Here is a 16,496-nt window from a genome sequence, read left to right on the forward strand (position 1 = left end):
CCTTTCTGGTACCTACGCACTTGCATATATCACTCTAGCTACTATACTTCAATCTCACTACAACTTCGGAGACCACACCATGGCTTTACGCTGACTAAAATATTTAAGAACTTTGTACAGAGGTTAAAAAAAATATCTAAAAGGCATCATGAAAAGCTCTGAATGGGATCCTGTCTCCTGTAAAAAGGGACTCAGAGATTAGCAGGGAAAAAAAAAAAAAAAAAAGGGTAAATTCCAGATTTCAGAAATGCCCTGCACCAGGGAAGAAGACTGAGCTTTCTCTTGCCCAGCACAAAGTACAGCACAGCCAAATGTACTACAAGAGCACAACTGGCTTTTAACCTCATTCAGGAGCAGCTGCTTTCACAGCAGTGAAACGTTTCAGGCTGAGCTTGACTGACTTAGTGGATAAATGATTTGAAGTTGATACAGCTCAGAAAGAAACAACTCATTTAGGAAACGTCAGTACCTTAAAAACATTCTTTTTCTATTCAATCAGAGCAAGTTTTGAAGCTTTCAAAACTTGGCCATGGCTTGGAGAGGAAAATGTAAGCAGTGTTTTTATGAAATGTTGGAAATTACAAAACGCTGCTTGGACTTCAAACGGTTCGCCCGTGAGTCAGCAGAGGCTGAGCCTTCACTGAAAACTTGTATTGGTCCTAACTATTTTATTAGTTTAGTGCTAGCAAAAGGTGCCAGATTGGTAGCCCCAGGCGCTGCATTCTCTATTTATCCCCAAAGCAGGTACAGCAGGAGGGCAAGCCATCTCCGTACCAACCCCTGCTACGATTCCTCATGTCAAGGGACTTGGTGACAGGAGGGTGATCTGGTCTCGGCGCTGCTCTGCTTTCCTGATGCCTCTGCTGTGGCTGCCCGCACGGGGGCCAATTCCCTGCATTGTGTTTCAGGAGGACGGGTTCCTAAACCGCAGGGCCTACGAAAGGGAAATAATGGAGAATCATCCTATGAGCATCCTAGGAGACATGTTGAGAAAGAAGAACCAGGGATTATTTTCTTTGTATTATATTCCAGCCGTCTCAAAATGAACGAATACTGGAGAGAGCAATGAGGCCAGAGAGAGTCAATGTACTGAGTACAAATGAGATTTATATGTGGCTTGAGTCACTCCAGCCAATTAGCTACCCACCAGGCTGTTTGGTTTATTGTCCCTACTGGGTAAAGATTTAATAAGCAGTCACCTAGATGGGAAGCATGAGACTTGCAGAAAGGAAACTTTTCACTACTCTACATTGAAAACTTGAGCCCAGTCCTGCAACAGCTCTGCAGAGCCGATTCCCACTGATCTGTGGATGGCTGCAAGATGAGGCGCTTTATTGTGACAGTCCACAAGGTGGAAAATATGGGAAATACAGGACCATCTTTCATTACATAATTTCCATGTCAGAAATCTTCCGCACATTCCAAATGTTCTAAGGGAGTTAAAAAAGCTTTCTTCATTTTTTAATCCAACACTCAGACTTATCCAGAACTTTGACATTTTCCATAGTATGAAAGTACAAAAGGCTGGATTTTAAAAGCAGATCTACTGGGGAAATGCGCTGTGTAGGGAACATGTTAAACAATCTGGCCTATGTTTGGAAAAGAAATACAGATGCATCACAACGAGGAAGAATGTTCAAGAGCATCCCGAAAAAACAGCAGCTATTCAAGCCAAAGGACAGGATGAAGTGGGCACAGCAGTATAAAGCTGACATGCAGATATAACTGACAGGGACAGAAAGATTGGAGGCAGCCAAAGCCTTAGCTACACTAGGGCTTCTTCAGATCCTACGTGTACTCTAATTGAATCTAAACGCACCAACGAAAATGTGTTTAAAACTCCTTCAGATGGGAAGAATCCTAGAAGCAGCAGCAGCAAAATGGAAAATTCAAACTTTGGGAAATGATAGAAAAATTAATGCCTATTGAATATAAGTAAGACTGGAAACAAAGCAAAAAGGCTAAATTAGTGGATCGGGCATTTCTTGACCTTACTTAGCAGTCATGCCTGGTATACAAGGCGTTAGCATACTTTGTAAGAAGGCTTCTTGTCCTGTTAATACTGCTTATTGCAAGACAGCTCAGAGCCATTCATTTAAATGCAATTTTTTGTAAGGCACTGTCCCAGCGGGTGTGGCCCGGTCTCCTGGGAATAGCATTTGTTAGTTTTAGAGAACCAGCAGAGGGAGCACATTAGCAATTAAACATGGTTTTGCTTGTGTTTGTGCCTAAACAATGAGTTTGGGGGGCTTTCTGTTTGTTTGTTTTTATTTTTATTGTCAGCATTCCTCCCTGTCACTAACACCAATGACTCACACAGCTATCAGATTGCTAGGGGTTGAGGAGCCAAAGCCACAGAGAATAACAGGCTCCACATCCACCCTGCATAACACGTTAGCGGACAGAGGCTTTTACCTAGGTGTCCTTCTTCTCTCTCCCCCCATATCAGCCTCCATCTTACCTGTTCCCAACCACCTGCCCATGAAATCTTGTGCTGCCACAAAACCACTACTCCCAAACTCCCGCACTGGGACCGCTAACTTTCTAGCCAGAAAGAATGGCTTATGGATCCCCAGGGAGGGAAGAGAAATCAATAATTAACTTTCAGTCAGCTGAAAGGACAACTCTGAAGTCCGCAAGGTAACTTTCCCAGTCCTACGTCAATATCCACAAGGGGCGGATCATACTTTCAGCTACTGATGATTTTAGAAGCAAGGTATTAGAAAGCCTGTCTTATAGTGAGGGGAAAAAAAAAAAAAAAAGTAATTTCACAGTAATTTCCACACTGTGTTTACCTCAGAATCAACTGGCACACCACACTTGCCTGCATTTTTAGCTCTACCACAATCCCAAGATAAATCTACTACGGAAGCATAACATTAAGAGGTCATCTCCAGACGTAGCTTACAGAATGGCAACACTACTGACCAGCAAAAGATTTCCCAGAGATGCTCTGCAGAGGGGGACATGCACTACCCAGTCGGGTTTCCTTGCCCCTTCACTACAGTTATCAGCTCCTGCTAATGCAAATTTATGTAATCACCGATTTGATACTAGCTCAAATATTGAGGAAGAACGTACTGGTTTTGGTTTGCCTTTTGTGCTGTCGTTTACACTTGTGCAAACCGGACAGAAAATGTTAGCTAAGGGTCTGTGTTCGCTCACTTCACCAAAGCGCAAGGAAAGGCACATGCCACAGGGCACCGACGAATGAAGTCCTGAAGATGCTGCCAGTGCCTGAATTCAGCGGCACTGGCTTCTTGTAGAACACCTTTTTTAACACGAGGTGTCGAGGAGCAGCGCCGGGTGCCAGCAGAGCAAGGGCAGCACAGGCCGTGGCACTATCCCTGGGGCTGGCGGGTGGGATATTCGCGGTGGGGAGAGACCCCTCCTTGGCACCACAAGCTTTCGGTCTTTGTGCTTGCACAGAGCATGGCCTTTCTTCGCGTGGTGCCACCTAGCGCCAGCTCCTTCAGCGGCTCTCTTTTTCCTGCGGTGAGCATCTGCCCCCCAGGCCTCAGGCTGGGACCCTAGGCGCCCACCTCACCCAAGCCAAACCCCAGCCATCAAGGTAACAGCATGTTTGTTCCTACAGACGGCTCTATCTGACCGGCTCCGTTTCCCACTGCTGTATTTTAACTGCTTCGCGATACAGGGGGCTGCTGCGTGTGGGGCAGAAGAACCTGGGCCCCCCTCGCACAGCTCTGAGGTGCGCAGCAGCCAGCAGCGTCCCACCGGCAGCCGTGTGGGGCTCGCCTCTCCACCAGCGACCTACCTGCCCGGGGGGAGCGCTTTTACGAGACCCGTTCCCGAACCCAATGTCCACCAAAGCCTGGCAGGCAAAATAACCTCCGTGGGACACGAAGAAACCGAAGGACTGAGGAAAAAAAAAAAAAAAAAAAAAGCATGAAAACGTCAAGTGCATAGGCGGTAAACATCCAGAAATGCCAGTTTCCTATTAAAAGAGGATTGGATCAGTGCTGTTAGAACTAAATATTAACTTTTGAGATAAATAATAACCAGGAATATAGCTGACGCTGTCAAAGCCAAAACCATCCCGGACAAAAGCCTTTGCCTTTATTCACTCCTCACTGAAATGTTGATAAATCAGTGAAAATCTGCCGAAGTTAAAGCTCTGTAGGCATTACAACGGCCCCTCTGAGTTTGGAGCACAGTTAAACACTACTCTTTTACCACGAGAAACTGGGATTATTGGAACGGATAGATTATTAAAAATCCAATTTATTTTTCACAGTTGATATGGTTTGTTTACTTTCTGAATCTTCTTGGGCCAAACTAACGCAATCAATGAAGTCAGTTTCACTTTGATTTGCCATCCTTTTCTCTCTGCAGCACGGTTTGAACTGCCGACCTTACAGAGGGAACAAGTTATTGTTTAAAAACAACTATTTCCAGTACATTGTTTCATTAAAAAAATCTTTAAAGCATATATAAAGGGCTCGGGTTTTCTAAAAGTTTTGCTTAAAAAAAAAAGAAAAAGTAACTTGAAGTTAAATTTCAGTATTTAATTCTCCATTAACATTTACAAATCTCTTTCAGTAGGAGCTCTTTACTATACAGACCACACTGTAAAACAGTCCTATAAAATGAGACAGGAGTGAAACCAAGTAAAATCTATAAGGCCACAGCATGCCATCAATTTCTAAACAGAACTCCTATTCAAATCGTTCTGCTTAAAACCTCATATGGCCAGCAAAAATGAACAGGGTTTTCTTGAAATGATTTAAATAACAATTTATCTAAGACTGTAATCTCTCTTGTATGGGATTTGTAAGCCATCCCACGGAATTCTCTAGCAGGGGACACTGTTCCCTATTTACATCAAAGTTTTATATAAATAATAATACTTTATTTTAATATTTTTTTAGATTTTCTGCAGCTGTTCTCCCTTATGAATAAGCTGGGCCTATGAAGAAAATGTGAAAATAGGAAAACTGTGAGTAATATTTATAATAATGATATATCCAACTCAGGAAATTGCTATAACTGTCTTTATCAAAATAAACAAGATTGGTATTTTTTCCTCCTGTAAGAGAAAAGCAAAATCCTCTACTATTAAAATTAATCTGACGTGGTATTTGTTTGGTATTTGGATTTGACCGTCTTATACCCCATTTTTGGTCCTGTTTAAAAAAAACAACAACAACAACAACCCAAACCAAAAACCACATGCACACAAAACCCAACTGCGTTGCTTTTCGTCTCGCAGGAGTGGAAGAGGCACATGCACACGCCATTCAGTCCAAAATTACTCTAGCTACAGGGCATGGCAAAGCATGAAATAACTGCTCCGGAGCACTTCCTCGTGTGGGTGTGTTAGATAACTGTCTGCTCCAGCACTAAAATAAAGCGTGCTGAGACCCAGCCGACACCGGGGAGCTCCGCTCTGGACCACCAAGTGGGCTGGGGGCACCTGAGCCCCAAGACCCCCCGGCAGCCTGGGCACCCGGCACCCTTTCAAGCTCTGCTGTGCCCCCTGGCCACGGGGCTTTTGGCTCGCTGGGTTCCAGCCACAGCATCATGCACTGGATTTAAGTTTACTTAGGCATACTTCACCCTTTGCTGTCATATCCAGATTGCAAACGGACTTTGTGCGGTCGGGAAAGGCTAAGACTTATTAATTTTTTTTATTATTATTATATAGAATATACTTAGGTTTCAAAGAAATGGAAATCCCTCTGATGGAAAAGTTTTCATGATTAAAAAGAGACCTTACTGCGTCACGAAAAACGTTTCTCCCACTCCGACTCTCTTTCTATGCTCACATTTTTCTTCCCTGGGGTCTTCACAAAAGGAAGAGATACGCCGCAGTCATTTTTAAAGTTTTCCTGAAACCTAAAGGTGAGGCTGGGTTTCCGCTCAGCGTGCGTGCGGGACTCCCAAGGACGGGTCCGCCGGCCTCCCTGCCGGAGGAAAGCCGAGCTGCTGAAGGACACAGACCTGCCGTGGCTTGGGACGGAGCGCCAGGTGCCCGACAGCACGCACACCCCTCCAGAGGGGCTGCTGCCGCGACCCTGGTACGGGCTCAGCACCAGCCCGGGCACCGGGAGCTCCGTCCGCCTTCAGGGCCCCCGCGCGCCTGGCGGGACTTGTGCATCCCCTCCGGGCCCAGGTCTGAGTGTCAGAGCTGGAGGTGGAAGCTATAGGAGGAGAGGCAGCACCTTGCTGCAGGAACAGGTCATTTGGAGCCCTGAGCACTGCTAGAGCCTACCGGCAAAACGCTGGTTTAGAAGCCTGAGTAAAAAGGAGGAAGGAAAAAAAAAAAAAAAAGAAAGAAAGAAAAAAGCAATGAATGTCATTCCCTAGCTAAGAGATGAGCCACCAATTCTTGGCACAGCGCTATGTAAAACCTTGAAAAGTTTCACTTGGGTTCTGGAATAAAGCTTCTAATAAAATGGAGCAAGTAGTTTCTGCAGTTGTCGTGCCAGTGAATAGATCTGCTGCTTTGGATTTCAATTAACTTAGTTTGTTCAGCGAGGAGGCACTTCGGTTGAAACTGGGGAGCTGCAAGTTAAAGGACAGCTAAAAAAAATAGCAAAACAACAGCAAAAAAAAAAAAAGCCAAACCTGTTGGCAGCAAAAGTTCTCGCTGGCTGTAAAATAATGAATTTTATTAAAACATTTCAAAGGATCTGAAGGTTTGGGAGAATCTATCAGGCAGTCCCAGGTGGGTTAGGAATATTGCATTATAGACTTCTTTGTGCTGAGAGGAAGGCCTAATGCATTTTTTTTAAGGAGTCCCTCCCTTGCTATTAAATAAATAATCTTCTATTAAAAAAGGTGATTGTTATTGTAGAGAGATCTCCACTGATCAGCGTCCATTTTATATAATTACTTAGGATTCTCCAGAACATTTTATGTAACTCACTTCCACTGACTGTCTTTTTTCTTTTCTCTCTTTTTTTTTTTTGTTTTGTTTTGTTACCAGCAGAGTAACAGTTTTACTCTCCAACAGAAATGACAGGAGCTCAGATAAAAAGACCATTTCAAATGGATCGATTTAAGCAGCCTTTAGAACCCACGATAAATCTGGGCTCCAAAAACTCGACAATGCTAGATGGGCTACGAAATACATCGCCAATCCCTCCCCAGGAAAAAATAAAAAAGAAAAAGGAAGGGAAAAAAAAAGAAAAAGAAAAAGAAAAGATTAATTCGGAGAAAAGCTTCGATGTTTGAAATTACAAATAAGCAGCGTATTTGTGCAAGGGAAAATGGTAAATAAATAGTTACTATTTCTGGACAAAATGGCTCGATAGATTTCATAATTTGCCACCACTGTAAAAAATATCTATTCCCTTCCCCCCCCCACCTTCCCCGCCAATACAGACGGAAACGCAAGCATAACCATGCAGAAAGTGGGAGGGTGGGGGGCAGCCAAGGATACGAACTCCCTCTTAGAAAGTTTGAATTCTTATTAACCCAGTGATGCCTCCATAATGTGACGTTTGATCAGCAACACGAAAGTTGCAATATATGTCTCCTTTCTTCCCGGGAAAGGAAACTGGAAAAATACTAATAATGAAAAAGAGATGTTAAAAATACCCAAGAGGGAAAAAAAAAAAAGAAAAAAGTGCACGTACAATAACCCAAATTAACCCCCTCCGCCCCCGCACCAAAACAGACAAACAACGAGATCTCCGGATAAAAATCCTGTCGGAAGGAGTGGAACCTGCTTTCTCTTTTCTGCTGTTATTTGATGTATGGGTAGGCATGGACTTTAAACTTATAGTGTATACATAGACACAAAACAAAGGACGAGAGTCACCGTTAGCCCCGGCATTACAGTCGGGAGTCGTCGGCAAATAGTAATAAAAGCCCGTTTAGCAGTAAATAAGGAGAGCATGATATATGGACGGACAGATGGAACTGCATAAACAGAAAAGAAAAAGCAGAGGGACCCGCAAACAGGCGGAGAGGGCTGTTTTACAAGAGTGAAAGATATTGATTTACTTGGAACTAGTGTTGGAAAACAAACGTATTTGTTTCCTTTGCGATTAGGGGGGGGGAGGAAGAAAAAAAAGAAAAAGTAATTAAAGTGAATCATAAGGGGGCACACCCTGCAATAAGTCCGGGGGGGGGGGGGGGAAGAAAAAAAAAAAAAAAACATTTCTAGAGGGTAAGGCCTTCTATAGATGTTCCCAATTTCCAGCGGGCGGCTAGGGTTGCCAAACTTACACCTCCAAATTAAAACCCGGGGGGGGGGAGGAAGGAGGGGAGGCTGGCTGGCCGGGTTCGGGGGAGCGGAGGCTTCGTGTCGTGTGTACCCCCCTTGCCCCCCCCTTTGCCCCCCCCCAACCCGGGCTCGCTTCCTTCCCAAAGTTGGCCGGCCTACCTTGTTCCCCCGTCCTCCGCTCGCCTCCTCATAGCCGCTGCCTCCCCGGGAGCGCGCAGCGTGCGCGGCTAACGCCTGCCTGCCTCCCTAAGGGGTCCATTTTCCTGCTCGGGGCGGTGTGTACACACACGCGCTGCAACCTACCTTCCGCACCGCGCCGCGGCGACGGGAGAGGGAGAGCGAGAGCGAGGGAGCGGGCGGCGGCGGCGGCGGCGGCGGCGGAGGCAGGGGAGGCAAGGGGGGAGCCGAGACAAAGCCCTCCCTCCGCCCGGGCAGCCTCCCCTCCTTCCCCGCCGCTGCAACAGGTCGCGCCCCGGCCGGCACCGACGGGGGGGACCCCCGGGCGGGATGGGAGGGGGCGGGGGGGGGACACCCCGGGCGGGAGGGGACCCCCAGAGAGGGGAACCCTCAGGAGGGGACACCCTGAGGGGACCCCCGGAGAGGGGACCCCCAAAGGGGACACCTGGAGAGGAGGGGACCCCCCGAGAGGAGGGGTCCCCCAGAGGTGAGGGGATCTCCAGAAGCGATCCCCGGAGAGAGGACACATGGAGAGGGGACCCACGGAGAGGAGGGGAGCCCCCGGAGAGGAGGGGACCCCCAGAGGTGTGTGGACCCCCAGAGTTGTGCGGACACCCAGAGGTGATGGGATCCCCGGAGAGAGAACCCCTGGAGAGGGGACACCTGGAGGAGGGACCCCCAGAGAGAGGACCCCCGGGGAGGGGACACCTGGAGAGGGGACCCCCAGGGAGGTGGGGACCCCCAGAGAAGGGGACGCCGGCGTTTCCCCCACTGCCACCTTGCCCCGCTAGGCAGCGGGAGGGGAAGGTGTAAAGGCAGCTCCGCCGGGGCTGGGGGCTTGGGATGGGGGGAACAGCTGGCCCCACACAATAGGGGGGCCCCCAGACAATAGGGGAGCAGTGTGGGGGGGGTGAAGGCTCCGCTGAGGTGGCTGCGAGCAGAGGGAGGGGGCTGCTGGCCCCAGCACCCCCAAACACACACACGCCGAAACGGGTATCGGGAGGCTTCAGCCCCTACAGCTATAATAATGCGCCGTGCTTATGGCTGAACAGGTGCAATGCATATAGTACACGGCGTTACGAGGACGGAAATAAATCTCTCAAGTAAAAAAAAAAAAAAAAGAAAGAAAACAACCAAACAAAACATTTTTCCCGGTTGCAAACAGGCCGAGGTTATTTAAAATAGGGGTCTGGTTTGGAAAATGTGCTCCCTGCTCCCTGCATTTTTTGGCTGGGGGGGGTAAGGGGGGGGGGGGCACAGACAGAAAGAAGGTGCAAAAGGGAGACAACAAAGCCAGGAAACCCAGCACACGTAAGCGGTTACTAGATTTTTATTTTTACAACATTCTCTCATGGCTGAAGAAGATCGACGCTGCTACTAAAATAATTTTCACTCGGCCCTGCCTCCCCTCGCACACAAACTTATGCTGTTCACAAAAATTCTGATGATTTTAATGACAGCCACAGCCATGTGAAAGTAGCAAGAGCAGGAAAACAAGATTTTGCACCTGTATTTCATCCTCAGACAAAGGTCCTCCAAGAACTTTATCAGCCGGGTATCTTTATTTTAGCTGGAGAAACTGGGTCCAAAAAAAAAAAAAAAAAAAAGTTAAGTGATATTCCCAAGGCTATGCTGTAAATCAGTGGATAAAGCGATGAGAACCCAAATCTCTTGGTGCTTAGCACGGAATTGGCTTCGAATAACTCATGGCCGTGTAAAAGTTAAGTGTCCCGTCTGAACCAGTCGCGTAGGCTCCCCCTGTTGCCAGTGGAGGGACAGGCACCTCCACAAAGCCACCCATCCCACTTCCCCCACCCCCCAAAAAGAGGAGTGAGCCTGTACAGCTGGATTAGGCCAGGCAGCTAGCTTTTAGTTGGCTAAAATTAAGTAAAATGAATCTCATTTGGATCCAAAGTCCTATTCCAACATCCTGCTTCCCAAAGTACATTTTTATGCCACATTCATTATTAGGCAATATATGCCTAACTTGTACCGATTGAAAAGGGACAGCCTACTGACTAAAAGAGACAGGTAAACCCCCTAGATTCATGGATTTGTACCCTTTGGCTGGCTGGATGTTCACAATTCACACACAGTCTTCATAATATTAACCAGCCTGGTGACTGATGAATTTGATTAGTTTTATTCACTGGTAGCTGCTACACATTTTTGTATTTTGCTCATAAACATCATATTTTCATACAGATGTACAGGAAATACAGAAAGATTAATCTTTTCTCAAAAGGTTAATTTTCACTACTGCCTTCATCATCAAAACATGACCTTTCTTACCTTAGGGTAAAATACAAAGAATAGAAAGCTCTACTAGGTGACTTAGTTCAACTCCTTCAGTAATATTTAGAAAAATGCACACCTGCAGTACATAGAGGTAGCTCTACAAGTTGAAGTACTCCAAATATATACAGCAAAATCCAGATGTTATATATTTGCTTCTCCGAACTTTATGACCATATTCAACTTATTGAAGGGTATGTAACGTTAAAAAACTAAAAGTGATCTAAGAGACTATTTCTAACTGTGGTTCTTTATATGGCCGTCTACGTGCCAAATGACCACACTCTGCCTCAGTTTTTCCATCTGTAAAATGGACCTGACTGTAGTTCCGTGAGCAAATAGTACTAAAAATATATGAAGTGCTTTGTTTTCCTATCTCAGCCTAGCATCTCTCAGACTTTTATGATGGAGAATATCATGTGAAAAATACAGATAACAAATCAAAGGTGATCTGTATTAAAGCCAGCTGATGAAAATCACAAGATTTTACATACTGCTATTCAGTTTAAATATGAGTAGTCTCAGAATTTCAAATTTAAAAAATAGATCTACACCAAAATGAGGGTATCAGATATAAGAACTTCTTAGTATTCTGGCACACTTGACCCAAAACTGACATTCACACCTCAGTCCTCCTACCTTATAGATTCAAATCTGAAGAGAGTCAAAACTTAACAAGTTTCAATAAAATACAGATTTGAACATTTTCAAATTAATTTTGACATTTAGGTTACACTAATTTGGAACCATGTAAGTTTGAACGATGTTCAAATTTGCCCTTGATCCAGATCCAAAAACTTTAAGTTGGGAGGCATCTAGAGCCTTACTTCCTGTAACTTTCTCGAAATTTTATACACATATCTAAACCAGGATCACAGGGTAAATTTACTCATATTCTCAGAAAGTCTGAATCTCAGTAAGGACCCTAAAACTGAACCTGATTCCACCCAGATATGGAGACACTTAGAACCAAACCTCAAATGACACCTGAAGCAAAGCACATTCAGAGTTGTGCAGGGTTTGGCTGCATATCAAGCAGATCCCAATGTAAGCTAGTTTTGGCCCTTAATCAGAAATGAATGCAATTAGCCATAACCTTTATAAAATCCAAGTATCTATCTGACCTCAACGATAAACCTCTCAAGTTGTGATCTGCACAACTGGTTCCTCGCCCGTGAGCCTTTCTGTATGGATACAAACCATCAACGGTTTGATTCTCTGTTGTCTTATAAATCAGTCAGCCTACCTAAACCACACAAAAAGTGTCCACCAGAACTGGTACGGCTGTGCAAGTCTTTGTTGCACATGACAAGATTCTGGATGACAGACTGAGAGGGAAGGAATGCGCTTTGGTGCCAAATAACATACTCTGTACTGCTCTGCTCTCTCCTCTCCTTTTTATGTTCCCAGGCTCACCAGCTTAGTGAGTTTAGACCTATCTTGTAGGCAACCACTAGAAGAGGAGTCATTGCATCCTATAACCATATCTGAGGTTACAACTGACTTCATTTAAAAAGATTTTGGCCTTTTAGCAGCTATATATTGGGTGATTCTCAAGTTCTAAAGAAATTTAAATAGGACTGACTCCATGGGCTGGTTGGGTATCCTGCCCATCATTGTGATGGGTTAACACACTATTTTGCTATATTGCTTCCAGCTGGACCAGAAACAGCAGCTCAGAACCCCAGTGTGAGGTCCTCACAGACCTTACAGACCTTACAGAGCAGTTGTTCAGCTGATCCCAAGTGCATCTTGTCCCATGCATTGCAATAAGCAAAATGGTGCTGAGGCTTAGCATATGGATACCACACTGATGTTAAAAATTTCAGGCAAATATCTGTTGCAGTTCTCTTTCAGATAATACCGTCAGGACCTAGAAACACTCCGCAACATGTCTGAACTTGATTACTTCCACTTAGTCCCCTTCACCACATACTCAGATCTCCTAGACTCCCCTGGTATATCATACCGTCATGTTGCCAGCCCGACAGGAACGGTGATTCAGTTGTCTCTATTCATGTCCTGCGGTGTCTCTGCAACTTTGTTCAAATGTAATGAGAAAGATGCCAATTAAGAAGGCACAAGAGCCCTGCAGCTTGGCAGGCTGATTCAAATTAGATACCTGTATGAAGTGATTAAAATAGGTTTTTCTAAATCTGAAGATAACAGGAGGACAGTGTGTTTGATTTACATCAGCAGGGGTCAACAAAAATGTAGAAGAACCACACAGATGCTCTTTACCTCTGCAGATTTACTGGTGAAGATGATGAGGACAGAAGGAAAAAAATACAGTGTGCTCCTGGTGTCTTTCAATACACAAAGAATCTCAACTGTTGCCCCACCTCAGCAGTCATTACTTACTGCCAGACCTCCAAATCAGTAATATTTTCTTTTAATTTAGTAGCTTTGATCCATTCTGCTGCACATACGTATTAAAAAAAAATAAAAAAAATCTCAAAACTTCATTTGGTAAATAGCTACTGTCATTTCCATTTCACAGACAGTAAAAACTAAGTGGAAAGAGTTAACCACTTGATTGAGAGTAGAAGTGGGATTGGGATGTTAGGCTTTCCTGACCAGGAGTTCAGGCTGTGCTGCCTCTATAGATCAGGATCTCAGACAGTCCAATTGATTGGAAAGACTGGGGCACACTTGCTGAACCAGAACTGTCTTTTCTATTTATTTATTTATTTGTTTTTAATTTTAAATCCAGGAATGTTGTGAATAATAGATCAGATGGAAAGATGAGATGTCTCCAACTGTTTCAATGGATTTGTGAAAATCTGCCTCCCAGTCAAAAGTACCATGTACCATAAATGCTCACTTTCTTTTATGATGACAATATCAGCACTTTGGTAAAGGAACGCTTTGCACAGTGGCTGTTCCCTTACAGCACTTAAGCCACCTTGCACAAAAGATGCAAAGTGGTGTTTCCCATGCCAGACGCAATAGTACTGTGTTAGGTAAGTACTGCTGCTATGCTACATCAGTGAGTCGTGACAGTGAGGTATCTGTGATGGAAGAAATTTTGCCCTACCATAGCCAATCCCTTGCTATTTATACCCATCAATACTGGTGTGTATCATCATCATTCTTATCATCAATCATCATCTACAAGGACTGAGAGTCCTAATAAAACAAAGTCCAGAAGACTGGTATCATAGCACCATACTTTTTTGCAATTCGAGAACCAAAAACATAAAAAATCCTCAAACTCCCACATGGTCTATCTTCATCTCTTCATTATGCACACATGCACACACACTTGGCATGTTTATGTGTGAACTTTACCTCTTGAACGTACAGAACGTGTTGTAATTATTTAACACAAAACAACCTGTAGCTAAGTATACGGCCTCGGCTACATCTGTGTTCGTCCTCTCCATTTGCAGAGTGTTGGGATATTACCTTTATTTGCATCAGCAAGCAATTTGTGACCAATTTAGCTGTTGAGCTAATGTGTAAGGCCCTCACCCAAGCTGTGGAGTTACAATGGAATCGGATCTTATTACATAGCCTACTGAATTGTATGGTGCACCCTCTATTATATAACTATATGCTTCCCAAAGGTTACCTATAATTTGATTATAAAGAATCACATTGCAGTTCAGTCAGCATTTAAAGGATGAGAAATTTGATGATTTACTTATGGAAATCCTTTAGAAACTGATCAACAAATGGTTGTTGAAAAACGTAGTTTTGCCATTTGAAAGGAATTATGGTAACAAACAAGCCAGGATGCACATCCATCACTCTCTTCTACTGGATAACTAGAATGACTATCAAAGATTTCTATTTTTGTCCCAGAAAGTTAGGGAGCATGCAGGAGGATTTGATTTCTGTCATAATAATTACAGGCAGTCATGTGGTTATGACATGAACCACTGTGAAAATGCTGAAGCTCTAGGTGGTCATCAGTTCACTTTTACCCTCTTTATATAGTAGGAAAAAAAAAAGAAAGAAAAAAACCATACCACATACTTCTGCAATTCTAGTGATTGTCACATCAGATCAGATGCGCTGATTTTATTTTGCATGGAGATGATCTAGATGAGGAAAAATATAAGTATTGCTACCAATGTTTTGGAAGCTTGTGAATTGAGTGTATTTGCACAAGCTTATCAACATGAATCCATTCTACCTGGAAAATATTTATGTCAGCATTTTCAGAGATGGTACTCCTCCAAGATGTAATTATCTTTCTGTTTAGAATATTGCATATGTGATTATTGCCCCCAAATAAACAGACACTTCTAGGAAAAAGGAACAGGCAAAAAGAAAAGGAAATAAGAAAAAAAATGAAATTTGTATGTATTACATGGACAAAAACTTTTATTTGATTGACTATAAATAAAGTAGATGAAACCCAGCTCTACAGAAAAGAGACAGATAACATTGAAACTTCAAACATTCAAAACCCTCGAGTAGGCCCTAAAAGTTATGCAATTGTCTTAAAAGTTACGGGATTATTGTTTTTAATCTCTATTGTACTCATTTTTACTTTTTTTCTGCACAATTATGAAAACTAGAAACTTATTTACTTTCTTAAAGCTAGCGTTGTATGACCAACACCAAAAAAATCACAGGTACAATAATGCTGTAAGTTTTGAAAGGACCAGTGCTAATGCCATTACTCATCTAACACTTCACCACAAAATTCCTGCAGCTGATGTAGGATTCTTGTCCTCAAATATAGGCACTCTGTGAAAGTTCCTATATAAGATCTTTTTCCATGTATTCTAGGCAAGGGGAAACCAATGCATTTACCAAGCAGACTGGAAGTGTAAGTTATGGAAAATGCTAGACTCACAGGGTTGTGGCTTTATCACACTTTCAAGGAGCTCAGCACAAAATTTACCCTAGGACCCAGATTCAGATGGCCCAAATTCCTGCTAAGCCACCATGCTTAAGAATTCTGGATATATGCCCCTAAAATCCCACATCCAAACAATAGAAAGTATCAGGTTCAGGGCCTTCAGGGGTGTTTAGGGTAATTGACTCTGACATGGGGAGTGTATAGAGAAGTACCTGATTCTGTTTCTATTCTCCCTAGGCAAGCTAAATACTACAGAGACCAAAAGAAAATGGAAATGAGTAAAACATCAAACAAAGCTTTGTCCTTTTTTGTCCAAAAAATCAACTCCAAGACTCAACTGGTGACTTTTGTACCAAAAGCAGGGGAAACTCTAGAAAGGATGCAACCATTTCACCAGGGCTAATAACATCAATCTTCAGTATAAAAGTTTCCCTTCGACACAACTTGATTATCTGTGATCTATAGACCACCTCTGTGGGATTATTTTTGTGTGCAGGTGGGCAGGATTTAGTATTCATTGCCTTTGAAGTTTTTAGTCTATGTTCTTGAGGGATAAAAAACCCTAGATGTACTAGATGTAATAGAGAAAAGGAATGTCCTTGTCTGGATATTTTTTAATTTTACATAAAATAAATTCACTTACAAAAAATAGGCAAGATTGGCTACAATTAGTCCTTCAGTTTTAGCCTAAAGAATATTTTTGGATAATCAGAACACAGTTTGCTCAGCTCTTTTAAAGGATACATTTTGAGGTGCATTTCTTTCTTCTTTTTTAATACTAATTGAAAATAATTTTGGATGGAAAATACAATTTTTTTTTTTTTATTTTTTAAAGCCAGAGAAATTACAAGCAAAAAGTTGTATTAACTAAAATTAAGCCTCAGGTCTAATTTACACATGAAGAGAGATAAGAGCCTTTCTTTCAACCAGACCTACCAAAAATTGGAAGATCTGGTGAGGTTGGTAGCGGTGTAAGCCTGTAAACCCAACAGAAATGAAATTACAGAATCACAG

The 16,496-nt window shown here is 43.4% G+C and overlaps 1 protein-coding gene across 11 annotated transcripts in view; it reads right to left on the minus strand.

Moving 5' to 3' along the window:
- LOC308188313 (uncharacterized protein) overlaps nucleotides 1–8,560 on the minus strand; it is a 421,245-nt gene extending 412,685 nt beyond the window's left edge. For 5 of the 11 annotated variants that reach the window (XR_013945387.1, XR_013945388.1, XR_013945394.1 and 2 more), the window contains exon 1: nucleotides 8,354–8,544. The gene's annotated coding sequence lies outside the window, so the exon portion shown is untranslated. Of the gene's footprint in view, nucleotides 1–8,353 lie in introns of all 11 variants that reach the window. The other 6 variants (XR_013945384.1, XR_013945391.1, XR_013945392.1 and 3 more) reach the window with 4 other exon arrangements.
- Nucleotides 8,561–16,496: the final 7,936 nt, after the last annotated feature.

The sequence above is a fragment of the Anser brachyrhynchus genome (genome assembly GCF_964034855.1).
Source record: "Anser brachyrhynchus genome assembly, chromosome: 1".
NCBI classification, from domain to species: Eukaryota; Metazoa; Chordata; class Aves; order Anseriformes; family Anatidae; genus Anser; species Anser brachyrhynchus.